This window comes from Triticum dicoccoides, chromosome 4A, assembly GCF_002162155.2.
Source record: "Triticum dicoccoides isolate Atlit2015 ecotype Zavitan chromosome 4A, WEW_v2.0, whole genome shotgun sequence".
NCBI lineage: Eukaryota > Viridiplantae > Streptophyta > Magnoliopsida > Poales > Poaceae > Triticum > Triticum dicoccoides.
Genome location: NC_041386.1, coordinates 637,636,332 through 637,658,699, shown reverse-complemented (window position 1 = coordinate 637,658,699; position 22,368 = coordinate 637,636,332). Strand labels below are relative to the sequence as shown.

The window sequence follows — 22,368 nt, the reverse complement described above, 5'->3', positions numbered from 1 at the left end:
TCGTGGCTGTCCGGGTGACAAAAGATGACAACATCGTCCGCGTATAGCGATATACCCGAGGCCGCGTGCCGAGTGATAAGGCGTCGAAGAAGGCCTAGGTCCACCGCACGGAGTAGCATTGTGTTGAACACGCAAAACGCGGAGATCAAGCGTGATGTCATGCTCCGTGGCACTTCCGAGCACATCGGAGAAGTGGTTGTAGGCGGCCTCAGCCATGGCCTCATGCCCGGTCACCACGTGGTCGCCCACTCGGATAGATGTCATATGGTTGCGCTGTTTCCGATGCAAGGCATGTACTTTGTAGTAGGAGATGGTAGCATCATCGCTGCGCAACCAAGATAGGCGGACTGTGGCTTGTTACAACTCTAGATGCTAACACAGTTAGTTGTCCTAGTGACTCTGACTACCAACAAATGGGAGAGATAACTGGATTCTAAGGCCCTTTTCATACAAACCTGTGTCGCTGCAGGGAAGATGTCGCATTCGTTTTGTGTCCGACTTGCTAAATGATAATGGTTCTTGGAACTTGGTACTTCTTCAGCAGTACTTCTTATCAGCTGATGCGGAAGAAATCTTAAAGATACGGGCATCTCCAAGATTAGGTGAGGATGTGATTGCATGGGGGCCGGGGAAGCTCGGCATCTTCACGGTCAAATCAGCATATATGCTGGCTTTTGAAGTAGCTCACAGAAATACTGCAGAGGCGTCTAGCACATCGCTAGATGGTAGTAGAAAATGCTGGCAATATATATGGAGATGTGATGTACCCCCCACTGTGCGCAATTTTGCTTGGAGATTGACTACTGACTCTTTGCCGACATGGAGGAATAAACACAAGATTGGACTGGAGCTTTCAAGTAGATGTCCAGTTTGTGGTATGGAAGAGGAGGACAATTTCCACCCGTTTGTGAGATGCCAATACGGACGTGATCTTTATCTAGCCATGGCCGAGATTTGGATTTTACCATTCCTTGATTCCCTGTTGCCTGTTGGTAAGGAATGGCTGCTTCACGTACTTGCCCCTTTGAACGAATTCAGAGAAGTATGCTACTGTTAATTTTTTGGAGAAGCTGGTTCATTCGGAATGAGATAGTACATCATAGACCTGCTCCTCCCATGGAAGTATCAACAAGGTTTCTTCAGAATTACTTGGATGCTCTAATTGGCATCAAACTGAACTCACGCTTTGATCCAGCAAAGGGGAAGTGCAGCATATCCTATGATCTAAAGTCTAGGTCCGCTGTTGAGCACCCCGTGAATGGCGATACACCTTGGAGGCCGCCCCAGCTTGGCTGGGTGAAGCTTAACATGGATGGGTCTTACTCGTTCGCTGGTGGTGCGGGTGCTGGAATGATCTTGCGAGATAACTCAGGAGCCATAATATTCTTATCATGCAGGGCCTTGTTCTCGTGTAGAGACACTCTGGGGCGGAGTTATGTGCATGTATGGAAGGCTTATCTTTCGCAATTCAACGCTCCAATCTTCCAATTGCCATTGAGATGGACTCGACTACAAACATGGCTATTATTTCATGCGGCGAGGTGGATCGCTCAGTTTATGCTTCTTTGGTTAGTGAAATTAAATTCTTGTTGAGTCTTAGGCAGACTTGTATTACTCATGAGCGAGTGATAGACTAGCTAGTTTTGCTAGAGTAGAAGGTCGTACTATGACTTGGGTCGGTTCAGGCCCGGAGGATGTTTTGAAGTTGGTCCTTGATGATTGTAAGGACTTGGTGAATGAGTAATACAAGTATTATTCCTGCAAAAAAAAAAACAAAGGGGATAGTGCATAGATCACTGGCAAGATGCCCATGATGTACGGACGCACGCTACGCTGCTTCCAACTTCGCTCGGGAAATTCGGGTCACGCAGGAGTATATGGGGCCTACATTTCACAGTTTTCTTTACCAAGTCCTTACAACTTTGACTCTGTCTCTCTTTTTATGTAACATAGGAGTATTTACTTTCCTACAAAGAACGTAGGAATATTTACTTGTACGTGTCCTTTTCGTTTTTCAAGCCAACATGCACGTCCTTTCTTTTGCTGGGAACTGAGATGTGAACTCTTTTTTCTAACTTGTACGTGGACTCCTTTTGGAACTTGTGGGGCGACTAGTAAGAGATAAAATAATCTAAGCCCAGATACTGAATCAAGCGAGAGGGAACTGACGAAAATATAATAGCTCCAAGTAGCTAGATATAAGTGAGGTATAAACATAGTGTATGGCAACCAAGAGCAGACAAAAAAATCCAACACTTATCACTTATATGAACAGAGCAGGCTGAACAGCAAAAGAGATTGTTCAAAAGATGCTAGCTGGCCAAAACTTTGCATCAACTTTTTTTTATTATTTTTTCTGAATTTTTCTTTTTTTTCAACTTTCAGGCCGGCCGCTAGTAGAAGTCACGTACACAAATATCTGACCAAACAGGTATGAAGGGGTGGCCGGGGCACGTCCGGTGTAGCCCATCGGCGCTGTCCAACGGTAAAAGATCTCATGCCATTGCTGAAATTCACGTCCCCCACCCAGGGCATTTTGGTCATTTCGCATCTGTGCCCTTTTCCGATTCGCTGCCTCCTCCCCCAATGAGTGCCTCCCTCATTTTTCTCTCCCTCACATCTCTCTCGAGAGAGAGCCGCCGCCGCCAGTCATCCTCCCCGTCCGCCGCCGCCGCCGCCAACCATCCGCAGCCGCGCCACCATCCCCTCCCCGTTCCTCTCCCATAGCTGAGCCAGCCATGGCCGGGAAGAAGTGCAAGTCCTCTTCCTTCCTCCCTCACCCCTGATCTGAATCCTCTCCTGGAACCCCAGCCAGCCGCACGCATCCCATATGGCGCCGCCCAGCTCGCAGCCCTCGGCCGCCGAGCCATCGCGAGGCTCCTCGCGCAAGTGCACGACCTCCTCAAAGGCTGCGCCCGAGGCCGACTTGGATTTCACCGTCACCAAGGAAAGGTAAGGGGAGGGGAGGGGAGGGGATGGAAGGGATCGAGCGACCAGGTGAGGCAGCGCCCAGATCCACAGGGCCATCGACACTTCGTCATCGACCTCATCCGCGACCGTCCTCGAGGTCAGCCATGGTGGTCCGGCCCGGCAACAGCCATGGAAGGAGAGGCCCGAATCCCTGGCCCTCCAAGTACGCGCCTGCTGCAGGCCATCTCCGGCGAGCTCATCCAAAGATCTCCAACTATGGTGCGTGCGCATGATACCTAAACCCCTTGTCTTGTCGGTTTCTTCATCTCCCCTCCTTGTGATTCCTTGGTTTGTTTTGTGTGCAGTTGCTCCGATCTGGAAGAGGTGGTGGAGCTTTTGTTATTGTTGCTGCAGGTGGACGAGGCACCACCCCCTCTTTCTACTTCTGGACACAACCTGGTGGTGATTGCTAATTTCAGTGTTAAAAAATTCAGTTCAATTCAGTTATGTTCTTTTTTCTTTTGTGGGGAAATTCAGTCACATTCAATGTTCAACTTTTAGAGTTAACAAACTGTTGTTATGACCACTGTGGTTTAGATGTTCAGAAATTCAGACAAGTGGTATGATGAAATGAGCCACCTTTTAACCCCCTACTAAACCTACCGTGAACGTGTAGAGAGCCAATGCAGGGAGGTGTGGACATTTTACCATGTTCATAGGAAGAAATCAACATAAAATACACAGCTTGTAGATGATTCGTCAACCACCATCAAACACGACTTGTAACTTTCTGGACTAAACTGAACCGTGCAATTGACTCAAAATAAAACTGAACCGTGCAATTGACTCAAAAATAAATAGTAAATATACTTTGGTTGTGTCTGCAGAATTGCATTATGGAAAGATGTGTGTGAGGTTACCCCATCGCCACTGGTTCCAACTTTGTCCATCATGTCGCTCTGATGAGAAGACCTCGTCCATGTTTCATTAATAGGGCAGAGTGCTGCTGAAGTATCTATGTTGAACAATTATAACAGTACCAAGTAAGTTTGCTCCAATTGCATTTGATGCAGAAGGCACAACACCGCCATCATGCGTCAGGTTCAGTAGAAGGCATGACACCGCCACGCTCTCCTCCACTACAACGCCACGCACCCGGTAATTAAACATGCTTTCTCTTCATTCAAGTAGTAAGAGCATCTCCAGGGCCCCCCCCCCAGAGTGCCACCCCCAGGCGCCTTTTCTTCTGCCGGTGAGCTAAAAATGGCAAAAAAGGCCCAGCCATGCCCCCCAAGACCTCAAAAAGGTGCCGGCGAACACAGGCCACACCCAACGCGCTGGGGGCTGCTGGGGGCGCCGGCGGAAGCAACAGCCAATCATATTCCTCCATGTATCATTTTTTTCTGGTCCACTCATTCACTTTTTGCCTGGCGACTGTCCTGGGGGCACCAACGGCTGGGAAACCATCCTCGTGTTTCATTCGGCGAAGGTGTTTTGCCCCCCCCCAGGACGTGCTTTATTTGGCCCGGCGATTGTCCTGGGGGGCTCCAACGGCTGGAGATGCTCTAATTCATTGTATTTGCATGTTTCCAGCAGCCATGTATCAAAAAAAGCTTCAGCTTTGGGTTGTTGATTTAGCAGCATCAATCATTAATTGTTCTGCTATATATGTTCTTAACCATGACAACCTGATTAGGCTCTTAGTTTATTATGGTCTTTGTTCTGGGTGGATCTCTGACTATTCTGGGTGGGCATGAATCTCTTCTTTGTTTCTTCATCTCCTCTTATTCTGATTCCTGCGTTTGTTTTATGTGAAGGTTGCTCCGATGAGGACAAGCTGCTTCTGCAGGTGGACGGGGCCCTCAAGGCTGCTCTGCCTATTCCTCCTGCTACCCCCACACGTGGTGAGCCCCACCCGTTCTCGAGCTACCCCTGCAAATCTGATGTGATGTGCACAAAATACTTGCAATTGTTCTCGACACAAGAGCATTTCATGTATTGTTCTATTTGAGTGTGCAATTTCATTGCTTCTGTGTTGTTTGATGCTTGCTTCACAAGAGGGAAATCATGGATATAAACTGCGCTTCCTTTCAAGTTGAATAGTAATGATCACCATTTGGTTCCATTTTCTCCTCTGCATCCAGTGTTCACTCTCTCATAGATGTCCATATATACACAGTTCTGATCTCCTTTTTCTGCGGCTCCATACAGCGAACACAAAGCCGTCGATGCATTAAGGGCTCAATGTCGTCTCCGCCGGCTGAGCGGCAAGCCGGGGTTGGGCCTGCACACCGTCTATCAGCACCCTCCTGCGTCTCCATTCACGGATCTGCATGTCAACCCCTCTTCTCCTCCTATCCATGCATCTTCTTTTCCAGAGCTAGGTGTATGGTTGCATGGCAATTTGTGTTTTGGGTCTCACCATGTTCTGCTTGCCCTGGTTGGCCAATGAGGCTTTCCTTTTCTGGTAAAGGCAAAATGTACTATTCTCTATGCTTTATATTTTTGTAGTTCCTTTGTTTCCATGCTTGTTTTTTGATGGGGTGTAAATATATGCTTTTTTGTTCCTTGTCTGGATTCAGGTAGGGCCTAACATTATTGTTCCTTTGTGCATGGAAATGTTGGTGGCTTTGTTCCTTTGTGTATGGAAGGGGGCCTTGATTAGAATTTCTAATGTTTGAGTTGTAATTAGTGTTTTTGTTACACATGAAAACATATGGTTGTTTGTCCAATCACATATGAAAAAGAGAGGATTGTTTGTCCAACAATTTTCTTTCTCTGTGATAGTTTTACTAGAAATAAAGCATAGTCACTATTACATCCTATTTTATATCTTGTTGTGTCGTGATATCTGTATAGACTCTGTCTACGTCCTTTTGACATTCCAAGTTTTGTTTTTCTATGGCTCAATTAGTTACCCCGTATCAAGAGAAATTTAACTGGTATTTGCGGTAGAGTTAGCTGAATTCATGAAGCAATGATTTAGTTATTATTAAAGCTGAAACACAACATGTTTTGACAAATGCGTTCTAAGTAAAGCCTCCAACTAACATAACCAAAAACATATTCTTTAGGTTTATCATCTATTGAAGTATTATGTAGAATTTAAAATCATACGAGGCAAAGCAAATGAGCTCTATGCACTTTCCATGTAGCACAGAACAAAAATAATCATGTATGTTTTGGATGCACCTAGATATACTCATCAGCAAGGCTGAGGTTATAGGGCACTCACCCACATTGTCGATATCTCTGTCACTATGATCACCCACATGATGGACAATTCCCTTCTTTCTTTTCTCTGTGGCTATTGACACTTAATGCTATTGATGTGTGCATATATGTACTGTGATCCATTCTCATTCTTCATATCTTGAGAAACTATCTCAAGATACTCGCGTTTGTGTTTTGGAGAAAGCCTATTCTATGATTAATATATCGAGTATGGATGGCGCGATATCACCTCTCTTTATGATGATGTTCTTACAGAATATAGGTTTTATGGTAACAAGTCTTAGCCAACACCTATACTGATGCTCAGACCAGATGATTATAGTCTCTCATTGCTATTTTTCTTGAGGTGTGTACATCTATCTAGACAATTTAATTAAAATATAGATTCCATACAAACCATCAATACATGTTAGTTGACTTTGAAACTAATCAGTAAAAAGGTTGTCCCTTTCGCATTTTATGGACATAAAGATTTGGTGTTGACTGTCGATCTTTAGTTAACACATGACCTTACAACCGTAGGGAGTGGGAAAAAACTTATATGTTTGGCACATTTGAAGAACATATCATAGTAACAAAGTTTTGGTAAACAATGTCCTAGATCTCAACCATATAGAAATACTAAATATATGTTTATTTGTATATGGATTAATTATACAGACTTATAAAACCCTGTGCGGGGCACATAAAAGAAATTTGAAATAACTATTATTTCAATATTTGCTTTTTCAGTTGAGCATAATAGTTTATAGCCTGATAGGCTTGGACATAATTGTCTACATGTACTGCTCAGTAGGCGACATCCTTTGGGAAATTGAGGATGTCCTCGTGCATTTTCTAAATACAATTGTGGCAGATCTGAGGAAGGAGGGGAGGAATAATCTCGCGGGAGAGTTCGGTGCAGAGGAAGAAGAACAAGATATTATTTATTTCTTGTGAACAGTCAAGCTTGTGCATTGTCCCACTAAGTTATTTCAACAATAGTAGTAACTGTTATCTCTGGCCATCTGTCGCGACATTTTCTTTAACCACCAATGCATATTTATTTTCTTGTTAATAACTCTCATAATTGCCTGCTACTGTTTCAGTTCTGGGGCCAGGCAACCTTGAATCCAACGTCCACCTGCAGGCTACATCTCAGGTAGGATAAAAAGATTGCAGTGAACTTGATGGGTATATCATTATTGTTGCCTCCTAATTTGTGTGATGAGCAAATGTGTAGATTGTGTGTAAATCCGAGATGCCTAAAATGGTTGGGAAGTGAACTTGTTACCTCGGTTCAGTTTAATGGCATGTTAAACTCGATGCACTTTCTGGACTGTGACATTTTTCCTGAAATTTTGGAAGTGACTGCTAATGTAGTCTAAATAGAGTGACTGAGTAGTTACATTCTCACAAGAGTTGACTTCCCGTTATTACTACTTGCTAAGATGGATTGGTGGTTTTTATGTTAGATGAAAAATATTACATCAATCTTTACGGCTTTTTATGGGCAAGTGATTCCGACTCCATAATAAGGAATAATATAGCCCCAGTGCTGTGATAATGTTAAAACATTTACCTCTTTTATCGGTTCAAGTTATGTATTTGCTGCGAAAAAATGGTCTTATATCAAATAATAGCCTAGAGCTTTTGGAGTGTTATTACTTGTATTTGTTGCTTGGATGTATAAACCTTCAGCAGACTGTCAGTTTTGCTTTTATAAAATCTGTTTGTTTAAGTCTGCTGCATATTGGTCAAAAGCTCATGCTAATTGATGATGTTAGGTGATGATCTTGTATCTAACAGTGATTTCTGAATGCATGCTAAAGAAAACTCATGAACATCATGGCGCCTTGTTGATGGGGTGATCAATAGCTACTATATTGGGACCCTGCACTTAAATTGTAGGTCTGATTTTGTTTTGGAGTTCTCCTGCTACCCACAAGCTCAGATAGTTCTTTTGTTTGTGCAGGGGAAATTGCAAAGCATATTATGAATTGTTACAAGAAACTATTTCCGCTGTTTTGGTGCAAGGATGTTGCTTTTTAGTATGCTTCCCATATCTTGGTATCTTGGAATAATAAACAGATAGATGTCGTGTACCAAGATTGTTCCTTGTTGTTAAGAGGGATACAAATATTATACAAGAATTTTTCTGATGACTCCTAAAGCATATTTGGATATACAGCAAAGTATATTGTCGCTTCCCTGTTAGTAAAACAATTATGTTAGAAATTTGGTTGGCAGCCCCTACATTTGGCTGATTGCTAGCTGACTGGATTACTCATGTTTGCGGACTCTGGTAACTTATGCCTACCAAGAACTACATGAATTTTGTGTCTTGCTGCAGTGAACATTACCAAACTAATTCTAAAGGTGTTATAATCATGTTTTCTTTTGCATTATCAACTTTTAACTTTTGTCATTTGTTAACACATTCCTTTTGCATTATCAACTTTTAACTATTGTCATTTGTTAACACGATTATTTAGCATGTTCACTATGCGAGTACTCCCTCCGTCCGAAAATACTTGTCATCAAAATAGATAAAAAGGAATGTATCTAGAACTAATATACATCTAAATACATTCCCTTTTATTCATTTTGGTAGTCTGATGTTATGCCATAGCCGAACCATATATGTTTCGTGTACTGCTCTATCAATCTGGTCTTTTGGTATATTAGACTCGATCCTTTGTAATGAACTTATTGTCATGGGCGATCATTATGACTGGATCGTATGGTATGAATCGGGTCTTTATGTTTTGTGATGAAATATCATATTATCCTGTTCACCAGTTTGGTTTGGTTTTGAGCTAAAACGTATAAAAATACATGGCTTACAACAATGGATATATGTGATGATATATTGAGTGATTATGCATAATTTTAGACTTTCGGTGCTGGACCAATGGGATGCATGGGGTAATTGAATGTTTCTTCTTCACTTTATTATTATCGGTTGGGATCAGCACTCTCGCGCGATCTAGTTATGATGATGCTGCCTATACAAAGCAAACCTACATGGCTATAAAGTGGAGCACCATGGCGAACAAGAAACTGGCGCTTGAGGACAGACATGAGTGGAACTGATGTCTGATGCAACACGGCGCTGCTGTACGCGTCAGGGCAGACAGCAACGACGTGTAATAGATGGGATGTCGGATTGCACGCAAAACAAAGGAATCCAATGCAATTTTGATAGTTTTTTTTTCAGATTATGGACGAGCTTGCCGCGGAAACTATGGTGGAGAAAAAAAGTTCGATCTAGTAGACAAAATTTTCTCGTACAAATCTAAACCAGCACTATTTGTAGGATGATGCAACCAAAAATTCAACTACGCAAGTACTAGATGCAAAAATTGCTAAAGGCTAAAAAGATAGGTGCAAAGGATGAACTAATCTTTCTTTCTTTTTTGGCTTTTTTTGGGTTATAGGACATGAAAAATAAACTAATCTAACAAAACTGTAAATCTCTCACCGATGAAACTGAAAACTGATACCACTTATGTGACGGCGGCCCGATGTTTCGATGAGAGTGAGGATAACTATCAATTTGGTGGATTCTGATCTTGACGATCCGGCTATACAATACCCGACGATATGCCTCGACAATCGCTAAACCAATCTCCGATGGTTATTGACCTTGCCGTAGGCACGGTCAACCTGAACGACGAGGTTTGAGTTCCTGCAAGCAACTAAAGAATCGGCAAGAACAAAGGTGAATTGCAATCTAAAATTGCGAATGAAAAATTAAGCACATGAACTAGATCAAAAGTTGGGGTTACACTTCGGATCTGACAAGGCGGTGGTCCTACACGTCTCATAGATGCGAAATTGTAGCATGGCTAAACAATACAATAAAACCCGCGTAAACCCTAGAATATGATGACTATTTATTAAAGGCCGGCGTGGAGAACGCTTCGTCTATTTTCTTGGAAGTCAAGACGGGCCTGCTAATTGGCCGGACCCACACGCGATCTGATTTAAAAATAAACTTCTCATATCAATCTGGTGGCAAACTGCCTCATCGGTACTATAGGCCCAGATGCGCAACACACAAGGCCATGCATGGGCGCAAAATACGGCGCCCTCAGCTTCCGATACCGTGTTAACGGTACAGGGCGCAGAACGTCGTGAGACAGTTCGGTCCATATCCGGTGTGGGCGATAGAGCATTGAGAGGACTTTTCCCTAGTACGAGAGGACTGGGAAGGACGCACTTCTGGTGTATCAGTACACCCCCTTGTAACGATGGGCCGGCCCACATTCCTTTTTTTCTATATTAAAGACGCCAAAAAAACTGAATGTAAGCACCATGATTCAAACCGTCAATCGACAGGTTCAACACACACCACCTAACCAATAGGCCACCTGCGGTTGACGTGGTTAGTTATAGCTTTTCCTTCTTTTCTTCTTTGTACCTTCTTTTTTGTTTTTTTGTTGGAACGGTTTTGTTAGTTTTTATTATTTTCCATCTTAATTTTTTTCAATAATACAACATTTTTCGTTTCAATTTCGTGAACTTTTTTAAAATTCGATATTTTTTTCAAAATTCAATGAACTTATTTTCAAATTCGATGAACTTTTTACAAATTGGATGAATTTTTTTCAAATTTGATGAACCTTTTTTCAAACTCGATATTTGTTTTCAAATTTACCAACTTTTTTGAAAATTCATGTACAATTATGAATTCATGAATTTTTTGATTTTTTTTAATTTTGCAAATTTTCCCTTTTTAGTTTTTTTAAACAGCAATGGTTTTTTCGACAAGTGCTTGCAAGAGAAAAAAGGCTAGCAAAGGAGCGAGCAGCGACCGATTGAGCCAGCAGCAGCGGTCGAGCGAGCAGTCGAGCGATTAGCGATCGAGCGAGCCAGCAACAGCGGCCAAGCGAGCAGTTGAGCGATTAGCGATCGAGCGAACAAATGCATGTTGATTCGATAATGCTCAAGTGTAAATCTTCTGTATTAAACTTCGCATCTTCACCCGAGGTTTGTGCATGTCTTCTTTATCCTGCATATAAAATATTGTGTTGTATTTTTGTCTCGGATAACAAAATAATAATTCATATAATTTCTATTAGAATTCACCTGATAATTATATTTACGCGCAATAATTGTGGTTATATCCGTACGGGTCATGTTTATATCAGGTCGTTAATCTTCTTCTTCTTGTCCGCAAGCCACTTCTTCACATGCTCATCCAAGAGGGTTTCGTCTGCCAACATGATCATCGCATCCACCACGTCCTGTGAGAGTTGCAACCTCTCCTTCTCAAGCTCTATGTAGCCAAATGTCTTGGCCTTCTCGAGTTCCCATTTGATCGCCACCCCTTGGTGGTCCACCATGTCCGAACCTCCTTGCGCCGCCGCCACCTCCTTCTCTCGCTGCAGGCGTTGCCGCAACTTTCGGGCGGCGTCCTCCACCTTGCAAGTCGGAGCCGACGAAGGGACGCCGACGGACAAGGCGGACTGCGTCTTCGTCGCGGTGGTGGATCGGGACCGGTGGTGAGGATTGGGAGCAAGGGTGGAGGACGACGAGGGTTCAGGCGCGGGAAAAGTTGGAGGGCGGCGGGAGGAGGAGAAAGGGTTTGGTGCATTTGGCGCAATTTTCAATGGGGTCGGGCTGACGGGTCCGACGTGGCGGGCGCGCCCGGGCGCCCCATATTTGGGCTAGATATGAGGGGTGCCGGTCAGCCCAGGTGTTCGAGGCCCGTTTAAGGAGCCCGTCTGGATCGAAAAATCGTGACCGGGTGGCCCACCCGGGTGTATGAGCCAGGCTTGAGGTGCCCGACTGTAGATGCTCTAATCATCTAGATCCGGCACTCAAAGGGTCCACCCTCCCCCACGGCTTGGGTTCGGGCGCCTCCCCAAAACTTCGTCGGGATCCGCCACAACCGGCAACGGCGAGGCCAGAGGTGGCCGGATCCGGCACAGGTTGGTCTCTCCCCTCCTTCTTCGCCCACCCTTTCCTCCTTACCTCACGCCACTTGTCTTCCCTTTTTTGCAGGTCGCCATGGCGCGGACGGCGATGACGGCAGGAGGGGCACACACATCCGAGGAATGGGACGCCGCCATGGAGATGGAGATCCTTCTTCACACCACGCAGAGGCTCCATGGAGCCTCCCTCCTTCTTCGGTGACTTCTTCTCAGGCCCCACCACTACCTCTGCCCTCCCCCCTCCTCTACTTTGAGTTGCACCATGCTTTGTTTCAGATTCATCCACCCATGGGTGATACATGGCAAGTTAGGGGTTGCTGCAGTTTGAGGTTAATCCCTTGATTGGCTGTTGTTTAGGGTTGATTAGATTAGTTAGCTCAGTTGGCTACTAGACTTTAGGAGTGCATACATGGGTATGACGTGCTCTGCACATTTAGGATTGAAGTATTGTGTTGCAGCACTCAGTGACGTTAATTTAGGGCATTTCAGTGTCAGTTCCACTATATTTCGGGGGACATTTAACAATGCAATTTCATGGTTATTACAGTGTAATTTCAAGGTTCTTGCACTGTAAGTTCAGAGAATTACAATGTTAGTTTATGTGAATTCCCGTGCATTTTACTGTGTAATTTAAGTGCAATGGAAATTATAGTGTAAATTCAGTGTAATTTACTATGTAAATTTACGGAAATTACATTGTAATTCGTGTGCAACTTTTAGTGTAATTTACACTGTAATTTCAACGGGTTTACAGTAGAGTAATTTAAGTGTAATTACAGTGTGCACTTTAGAGCAATCATACTATATATTTAGTGAATTTAAAGTATCACTTCATACCTTTCGGGTTTGTCTTTTTTCTCTACAAGTTACTGTTATACTGTCGATTGATTCTACCCTTGCGTAAGAAACTTTGATGAGCACATAATTTTCTACTATGTAATTTGAGCAGCTTGGTAACCGTAATTTTCAGTTTCCTTTGACCCTAGGCCCTTGTGCTTTAGAATTGCTATTTTTTGTCAGTGTACATGCTAGATCATGTGGTTTATGATACTTCTCTGGTCCTTATAAACAAAGTGACATGTTTGTGCTGTGGAATAGAAAGAATATTTCAGTGTCTCTCTTTAGACCTTTTGTCGAATTGTTATGTGGTCCAGCGCAGCCTTACGAAACCGGGTTCTATGCAGTTCATGTACAGTGCAAAACTCATTATTGCAGGTCAGGCTTGTTGCATGTTTTGGGTCATTGACATGCAGGAAAGAAGGAAAAAGGACATAGAAGTATCATTTTGTTATTGGTCAAGAAATTTGAATAATGTCCAACTGATTTCAGTTGAATGACAAATAGACAATCCCTTGTTTAATCAGTAGATATACACCATTAACTCAAATAGCAAAGAAATACTAGTCCACTTATAATCGATGATTGTGTATGATGCATCCATCCATTCTATCGGAGAGGCTGTGTTTTTTCTTCTTCTTGTGCTAAGGTTGATAGCATCACATATCTTATGCTTTTGTTTCTCAAGTAGAGCCTTGAGATAGATGTGTCTGCAACCGTCCTCGAATGGTTGTGCAATAATAATGGTCCTAGCTAATTACTAGTATGCACTGCTTATAAAACAACTTGCTGCTCGTTTCACTTTGAGTATGCTGTTGCTGCTAAAGTAGCAACAACAACAGCCATGCTTTGGTTCCCCAAAATTCAGATGGCACTGGCATCTCTACATACACACACATATGAATATGCACCTCGGTTTGGTTCAGTTTGCATGTGTACCGTTGCTTTAACTTTGACTGAAACTATCTTGGTGGCACTTGCATCAATGTTGTGCTCTGCCCTTGTATATGTCCTTGGAGAATATGACCATTGGACTGTAGGGGACGAACAACCTTGTCCTGCTCGAGGAGGAGGAGGATGGCCACCCCGAGCTCGAGGACGACACGGCAACAGGTAGCACTCACCTCCCTACCAAGGTGAAGGTCCGATCCGCCTGTTTAGATGGTCTGCTCTTGTCTTGTGATCTGAGGGGAGAAGAAAGCCATTGGCCTCAATTATATTTGCATGTGAGGGGAGCGATCCTTTTGGTAGATGCAGAGTATAGATTAGATATTCCACAAAACTCACCACACGAGTATACTACCTATATCCACAAAATTCACCACACGAGCATACTACCTATGTCCAAATGTGGGTGTGATACTTTCGACATGAAACATGAATATCAGGTTGGGAGTTTGGAGTTTAATCAAATAACACAGCAAGGCGATCATCGGTAGGGATGCACCTTTGAGGCGGCAAGGAGAGCTTCTCAAAGGCAGTACACATGGCTTATTACTGCTTGTATGTGAGTATGCAGATGTGGCGTCTATGGATAGAGGGTTAGGGGCGCAACGCAAGCGGCAGTAGGGGATACACAACCTGATTTGATTTGGTCAATCACGGGAAATGGGAGAAGGCCTAGGGTGCAAAGTTTGGATCGGTGGGTTGGTAGCGTTAGGCATAATAGAGATCAAACCTTTTTCATAGGCGTATGTAGGTTATTTCCTTGAAGCATTTTATCAAAATGGTGTAGGTGGGTAATATCTCTCAACTTAAATGTGAAGGGGAGATATTATTTCCTTGTAGAGGCCGAGGAATACATGGCGTACCGCTACATATGCAACCATGATTTTTTGTGGATGGTTATGAGAGAACCTGAAAGATACCATGGACCGAAGCATGGGCACATGCAGTTCCAACACGGAAGGGTAAGGAGACGGGCCCACGTCATTTACGTCGGGAATATGCGACCTTGATTCTTTGTGGATGGTGATGCCAAGACTATAGGATAAGGTGTATCCGGACACATGAGCAGATGAAGTGCCTGACACGAAGTAGGTTAAGGAGCTGGACCCAAGTCATCTACACCGCAGATTGGTCGAAGGTGTGCCGCGAATGATAGATGTACTTGAGGGGGGAGAAAGCCTGTGAAAAGAACATACGGTTGCTCGATGATGACACATGTCTTGAGAGGATGGCGAGAACCCTAGATATGGTTAAGGCATGCCACGAGAACATCACCCCGGTCGCGAGATTCTCAGTGGTGTGCGGCAACCGAAGCCAAAAGGGCACCCCCGCAAGACCTTGAAACGCCAGAGCGGTGGGCGCACAAGCAATGGTGAGGAAAATCGCATAAGGTACCAAGCAAGGCCATCCTGATCAGGGCTCCATTGCCAAGCTTATGTCCACCACTGCGATTCAGACAAACTTTCAACTGGCGTCTCTGTCTTCTCAAGATTTCCACGGTCCCATCAGGATGTATATATGTACTTTGTTTATTTTGAAAATTAATATATCACCAAAGAAATTGTAGTACTTGTCATTCTTTTAATTACTTAGTAGTTTGCATGATAGACTCAATCTTATATTTACTAATTAGAGGCACCAAATAAGCGACCACGTTAATCCTCAAAAACTAAGAATATTATCCATCGGATCTCCATATTAAGTATCTGTAGCCGTCCATTGGACAACTCAAGAGTCCTGGGTTACTATCCCACATCATGCTCCATGTAATGTGAAAAAAAAATCATCTCCTTGGCCAAATCCATCCCACGTCATGCTCCATGTAATGTGAAAAAAATCATCTCCCTGGCCAAATTCTTCCTCCCCCGATCTATCATGTGAGGCACTTGCGCATCATCCACAAATCCCTAGCGCAAATCCATCCCACGTCATGCTCCATGTAATGTGAAAATAATCATCTCCTTGGCCAAATTCTTCCTCCCCCGATCTATCATGTGAGGCACTTGCGCATCACCCACAAATCCCTAGCGCTGCTCTTCCAGGTCGTCCTCCTCCTTCCTATCTTTTGTTGTCTTAATGCAAAACGATTCCGTGAGATCCTTTTGATCCTCTTCATCTTCACGTAGAAATCTGAACTCTCCCAACCACGCTGCAGATCTGTGGTCCGTCTTGGACAAAGAGAAGGCCCTTTCAATCTCCACAGATGCCATGCCCCAACCAAACCGCAACCCATGATAAACGATGTTGTTGAGAAGGAGGCGCTACCTAAGTCTGATCGGACATATGCCATTGTTGGGGAAGCTACAAGTCGAAGAACTATGGTAGACTGATTGCAGGTAATTAAGGAGCTAGCAACGATCCAGTAGGTTTTTGTTATTAGGAATTTTTATGTAGTGCGACTTGATCTCAAAGAACAAGTACACCATTAGAGTTTGTTTTGGAGGATTTTGATGATGTGCGCTTAGTTACAGACTTATCTAAATACGTATAACTAGGATGGACAATATTTGTAGAAGCCATACAATCCAATTAGGGGATTCAGTTTGTCAAAGATGTTTCCACATATCCCTAGCGCTGCTCTTCTAGGTTGCCCCCTGCTTCCTATCTACGGTCTTCAAGTAAAGCGATTTAATGAGTCTCTTACTGCAGAAATTTCAACTGCCACAAGAAGGTTGCAGACCTGCGGTTCATCTTGGCTGAGGTGTCATACAATCCAGTTAAGGGATTCCATTCATTGAAGATGTGGCTGTACTTTCGCACAACAAACTCAAGCACATCTTCTTATGTTCTTAGAAACTGGATGAGTTGTTTTGGACTTTCTTTGGTCTACTCCTCTATGCTTCTTATTGGGAAAAACTACAGGTTCGATTTGGATCTATACTTACAATTTTATGCTTCTGTAATTATCCTATAGGCCAGGTCCATCATAGAAGCACAAACAATACTCTATTCTGGTGATTTTTATTTATCTATAGTGTCGTCTGCAAGCCTATTTATATGTTATTTGCAGACATGGAATGTTTATGCGTTCAAGAAGTCAAGAAGATGACACCTTAGCAGTATCTATTTGAAGAATGACGGGAGATCTAAAAAGATGCTCAAGTTAACATCATGGTCCGTTCACCTCCTCAACACTGTTAAGAAGTAGCTCTGTGTGGAAAATAAAAATGCCATGTTTTTTCATCTTCATGTTTTCTTATTTCTGTATATATTATGCAGCAAGTGCTAACTGTTACTGTTACCTCCATCTCTAACAAACCAAATCAGTGGTTGGTACTTTGTTTCTCAAGTAAAAAAATAGGATTTGTGTCACGATCCAGGAGATAAATTTAGGAGGTTTCCACTGCCTCAGGCAATTTCATATGGTATAGGTCATTAGGCCAAGTAAAAAAAATCTACAAGAACATTGATTGAAAATAGATCGCCGCATTGAATCGAATGAGAAGACAAACTAGCAGGTATGTAATATTTATTTTGCTTTTTGTTGTGTTGTTTTTGTTCTGACTACAGAACTTGAATTAGATACAAGTTTCAAACGAATAGTGCCCTTCTAAAATTTATGCTTCGTTATGTATGATGCAGGATTCAACCGACCCAGTTATATGGCGTTCTGAACATGGGTGTCCCCACTATATTGACTTCTTGATATGCTTCTATTATATTCTCTAAAAAGACAAAAAACAAAAACCTTCCCCCAATCTAGCGGCGACGATCGAGTTCCAACCGGCCGATGGATGGCCAGGACATCTCCCTGTTGTCTAGATTGTGTGCCACAGTCAGTTTAATTTGCTTTGTCTCCAACACGAACTTCATGCAACCATCAACTGCAGTGCTGCCTAGGCTGATGGAGAACCATGGCATCAGTGTTGTGTGGATTGTGTGCCACGCCAACTAAAGTTTGCTTCATCTCTAACACGTAGCTGATGCAACCATGAACTGTAGGGTTGCCTAAGATCTGTACTCGGCTCCTTCTCAGGTATAAACGTACTTCTTTGGTGTTTTATGGTAAGTGCCTGCTCGCAGCTTTTCAATCAGATGGGTAAGAGTGTTTCTCCTTCTCAGGTACAAACGTAGTCCTTTGATGTTTGACGGTTTTGATCTTGGGGACCCCCGTCCATTGGTCATCAATAACCTGTTGCCCCTGTCTCAAGGAGAAAAAGGCATGGTTGTGGCAATCATGGGCTGCAGTGAGGCATCTACACAATGAGAGAAAAAATTCTGATCAAACAGTACAACAGGAAGTTTGGGCGAAAATCAGCTCAAGTTCCAAGTATTTGCTCCTTTTCGTTTTAGCCATACTTTGCTCTACATGTGCAACTTTTGTGGGCTGCACGGTGTGTCACTTTGTGTGAGAAACAACCTGACATGATTTAGTACATTCTCCCGCCCTATTAACAAGAGTGCTTAGTTAATAGTTTGCAAGACAATTGTTTCTTTAATCATTTGTTAGTTGTAGCCAACAAATAATGACTTATCAGAAAAATAAGATTACGCAAGATTATAATTCGCTACTCAGGATTTGAAATCCTTTATAATTTCAACCACGCCCACTTTAGGCATTAATGATGTTAGAGAAGAATGAGTATCACATATTAGGTACCACAACAGAAATGAGTATCACATATTAGGTACCACAACAGAAATGAGTATCACATATTAGGTATCTCATGAGGTACATTTTTTAATCTAAATTTGTTTAAGTATTGAAATAGTGCAAATCTACTACAATGTGAAGATGTCAGCATATCAGAACTTCGCAATCAAGAAAAGAAATCATGTTATGGAAGCATCTGCTTCTCGCATTAGTTTTTATGTTGTTAATTTCTGTAATTTTCCAATACTTTGCTACTAAGGGTTTTAGGAGCATGAATATTGCAATGATATTCCTTTCAGGTGTAGGAAGGTAGTTGCGATGTGCAGAATACGTTGTGGGTGAGATTGATCAATCATGCATGTGTTAACTTATAAAAAACATAACTTAGAGAGAGCTAAATTTTGGTCGAAAACAGGATTCCGACGGGGGTTTTAGAGACATTTCGTTCGTGGTACTTCATTCTGCTTTTAGGTCGATGAAAGCGTGCACCTAACTTTTAGTATATTCTAATAATTTTGGACCTAATAATCATAACAAATGTGCAGTAGCATGATAATGATTTGACTTATCCAAGTCCTTCAAGTTGAAGAGAAGTATATACATTCCTCATATGTAATAACCAATCATGATTCCATTTTTCCTTCTTAGGTAATATATGTCTAACTAGGTTATTACATATATTCCCTAAATTTTATTCCTTCCATAATAATCAATCTAACTAGGTTCTAATTCCCATGACCTCTAAATGTGATGCTCATTTTTCTCTACTGGGTATGTGGTTCCTTCTAAGCGTTTCTTCAAAATCCATATTATAATTCCAATTGTATCGTCTCATAGTGTCAATCATATTTCTATATATGGCGTATAATGATTAGTTGGGACATATTGAAGATTCCAGTCCAAGTTCTAATATATTTCGAACTCATAGTATAGTATAGAGTATTGTACATTCGTGTTTCGAAAATCACTAGACCGTGCGGGCGCACGGGTTGATGACTAGTTCATTTAACTAGGCAAGTAGTTACACTGCATTTCGTTCGTGCGGCTAATTAACCTTCTGATCTTTAGCATATGGGATCAATTGGACAAATATCTCCTTAACTCCCGACTCTTGGTGTCGATGTGCATGTCACACATGTGATGCATGAAACATGCTCACCGCACTTCACTCGCTCACAAGTATTGTCAAGCTTCTATGTATCATAGGACGAGATAGAACAGCATGGGGCTGTCCACACGAGGCACATGCACAGTCTACGGCTTAGGGTTGGTGGATCCACGCCAAACTAGTTGCCGGCATTAAGGGTAGATATCGTGTGCTCTCCTTCCATCTCTACGTACGCATGAGGGCCTATAGCATGCATGCAATGCAATGCAATATACTCCTGAAGGAAATATGCCCTAGAGGCAATAATAAAGTTATTATTTATTTCCTTATATCATGATAAATGTTTATTATTCATGCTAGAATTGTATTAACTGAAAACATAATACATGTGTGAATACATAGACAAACAGAGTGTCACTAGTATGCCTCTACTTAACTAGCTCGTTAATCGAAGATGGTTATGTTTCCTAACCATAAACAAAAGAGTTGTTATTTGATTAATGGGATCACATCATTAGGAGAATGATGTGATTGACATGACCCATTCCATTAGCTTAGCACCCGATCATTTAGTATGTTGCTATTGCTTTCTTCATGACTTATACATGTTCCTATGACTATGAGATTATGCAACTCCCGTTTGCCGGAGGAACACTTTGTGTGCTACCAAACGTCACAACGTAACTGGGTGATTATAAAGGAGCTCTACAGGTGTCTCCAAAGGTACATGTTGGGATTTCGAGATTAGGATTTGTCACTCCGATTGTCGGAGAGGTATCTCTGGGCCCTCTCGGTAATGCACATCACATAAAGCCTTGCAAGCATTGCAACTAATGAGTTAGTTGCGGGATGATGTATTACAGAACGAGTAAAGAGACTTGCCGGTAACGAGATTGAACTAGGTATTGGAATACCGACGATCGAATCTTGGGCAAGTAACATACCGATGACAAAGGGAACAACGTATGTTGTTATGCGGTCTGACCGATAAAGATCTTCGTAGAATATGTAGGAGCCAATATGGGCATCTAGGTCCCGCAGTTGGTTATTGACCGGAGACATGTCTCGGTCATGTCTACATTGTTCTCGAGCCCGTAGGGTCCGCACGCTTAAGGTTACGATGACAGTTATATTATGAGTTTATGCATTTTGATGTACCGAAGGTTGTTCGGAGTCCCGGATGAGATCACGGACTTGATGAGGAGTCTCGAAATGGTCGAGACATAAAGATTGATATATTGGAAGCCTATGTTTGGATATCAAAAGTGTTCCGGGTGAAATCAGGATTTTACCGGAGTACCGGGAGGTTACCGGAACCCCCCGGGGAGCTAGATGGGCCTTAATGGGCCTTGGTGGAAAAGATAAGAGGCAGCCCATAGTGGGCCACGCGCCCCTCCCCTCCCTTGGTCCGAATTGGACAAGGAGAGGGGCCGGCCCCTCTCTCTCTTTCCCCCCCTCCGCGAGTCCTATTCCAACTAGGATTGGGGGGGGGGGGAATCCTACTCCCAGAGGGAGTAGGACTCTCCTGGCGCGCCCTATGTGGTCGGCCGGCCTCCCCCCTTTGGTCCTTTATATACTGAGGCAGAGGCACCCTAGAGACACACAAGTTGATCCACGTGATCATATTCTTAGCCGTGTGCGGTGCCCCCTTCCACCATAGTCCTCGATAATATTGTAGCGGAGTTTAGGCGAAGCCCTGCTGCAGTAGTACATCAAGATCGTCACCACGCCGTCGTGCTGACGGAACTCTTCCCCAACACTTTGCTGGATCAGAGTCCGGGGATCGTCATCGAGCTGAACGTGTGCTAAAACTCGGAGGTGCCATAGTTTCGGTGCTTGATCGGTCGGGCCGTGAAGACATACGACTACATTAACCAAACTCTTCCGTTGTCTATCTACTAGGTATGTAGATCACACTCTCCCCTCTCGTTGCTATGCATCACCATGATCTTGCGTGTGCGTAGGAAAATTTTGAAATTACTACGTTCCCCAACAGTGGTATCAGAGCCTAGGTTTTATATGTTGATGTTATATGCACGAGTAGAACACAAGTGAGTTGTGGGCGATATAAGTCATACTGCTTACCAGCATGTCATACTTTGGTTCGGCGGTATTGTTGGACGAAGCGGCCCGGACCGACATTACGCGTACGCTTACGCGAGACCGGTTCTCCCGACATGCTTTGCACATAGGTGGCTTGCGGGTGACAGTTTCTCCAACTTTAGTTGAATCGAGTGTGGCTACGCCCGGTCCTTGCGAAGGTTAAAACAGCACCAACTTGACAAACTATCATTGTGGTTTTGATGCGTAGGTAAGATTACTTCTTGCTTAACCCCGTAGCAGCCACGTAAAACTTGCAACAACAAAGTAGAGGACGTCTAACTTGTTTTTGCAGGGCATGTTGTGATGTGATATGGTCAAGACATGATGCTGAATTTTATTGTATGAGATGATCATGTTTTGTAACTGAGTTATCGGCAACTGGCAGGAGCCATATGGTTGTCGCTTTATTGTATGCAATGCAATCGCGATGTAATGCTTTACTTTATCACTAAACGGTAGCCATAGTCGTGGAAGCACAAGCTTGGCGAGACGACAACGATGCTACGATGGAGATCAAGGTGTCACGCGGGTAACGATGGTGATCACGACGGTGCTTCGGAGATGGAGATCACAAGCACAAGATGATGATGGCCATATCATATCACTTATATTGATTGCATGTGATGTTGAACTTTTATGCATCTTATCTTGCTTAGATTGACGGTAGCATTATAAGATGATCTCTCACTAATTATCAAGAAGTGTTCTCCCTA

At 43.1% G+C, this 22,368-nt stretch overlaps 1 long non-coding RNA gene across 1 annotated transcript; it reads left to right on the top strand.

The window, feature by feature from the left end:
- Positions 1–7,179: 7,179 nt before the first annotated feature.
- On the top strand, positions 7,180–8,355 carry LOC119289497. The gene is made up of 3 exons (XR_005141527.1): positions 7,180–7,285; positions 7,956–8,030; positions 8,099–8,355. It is a non-coding gene; the product is annotated as an uncharacterized LOC119289497 (long non-coding RNA).
- The last annotated feature ends 14,013 nt before the right edge of the window (positions 8,356–22,368 follow it).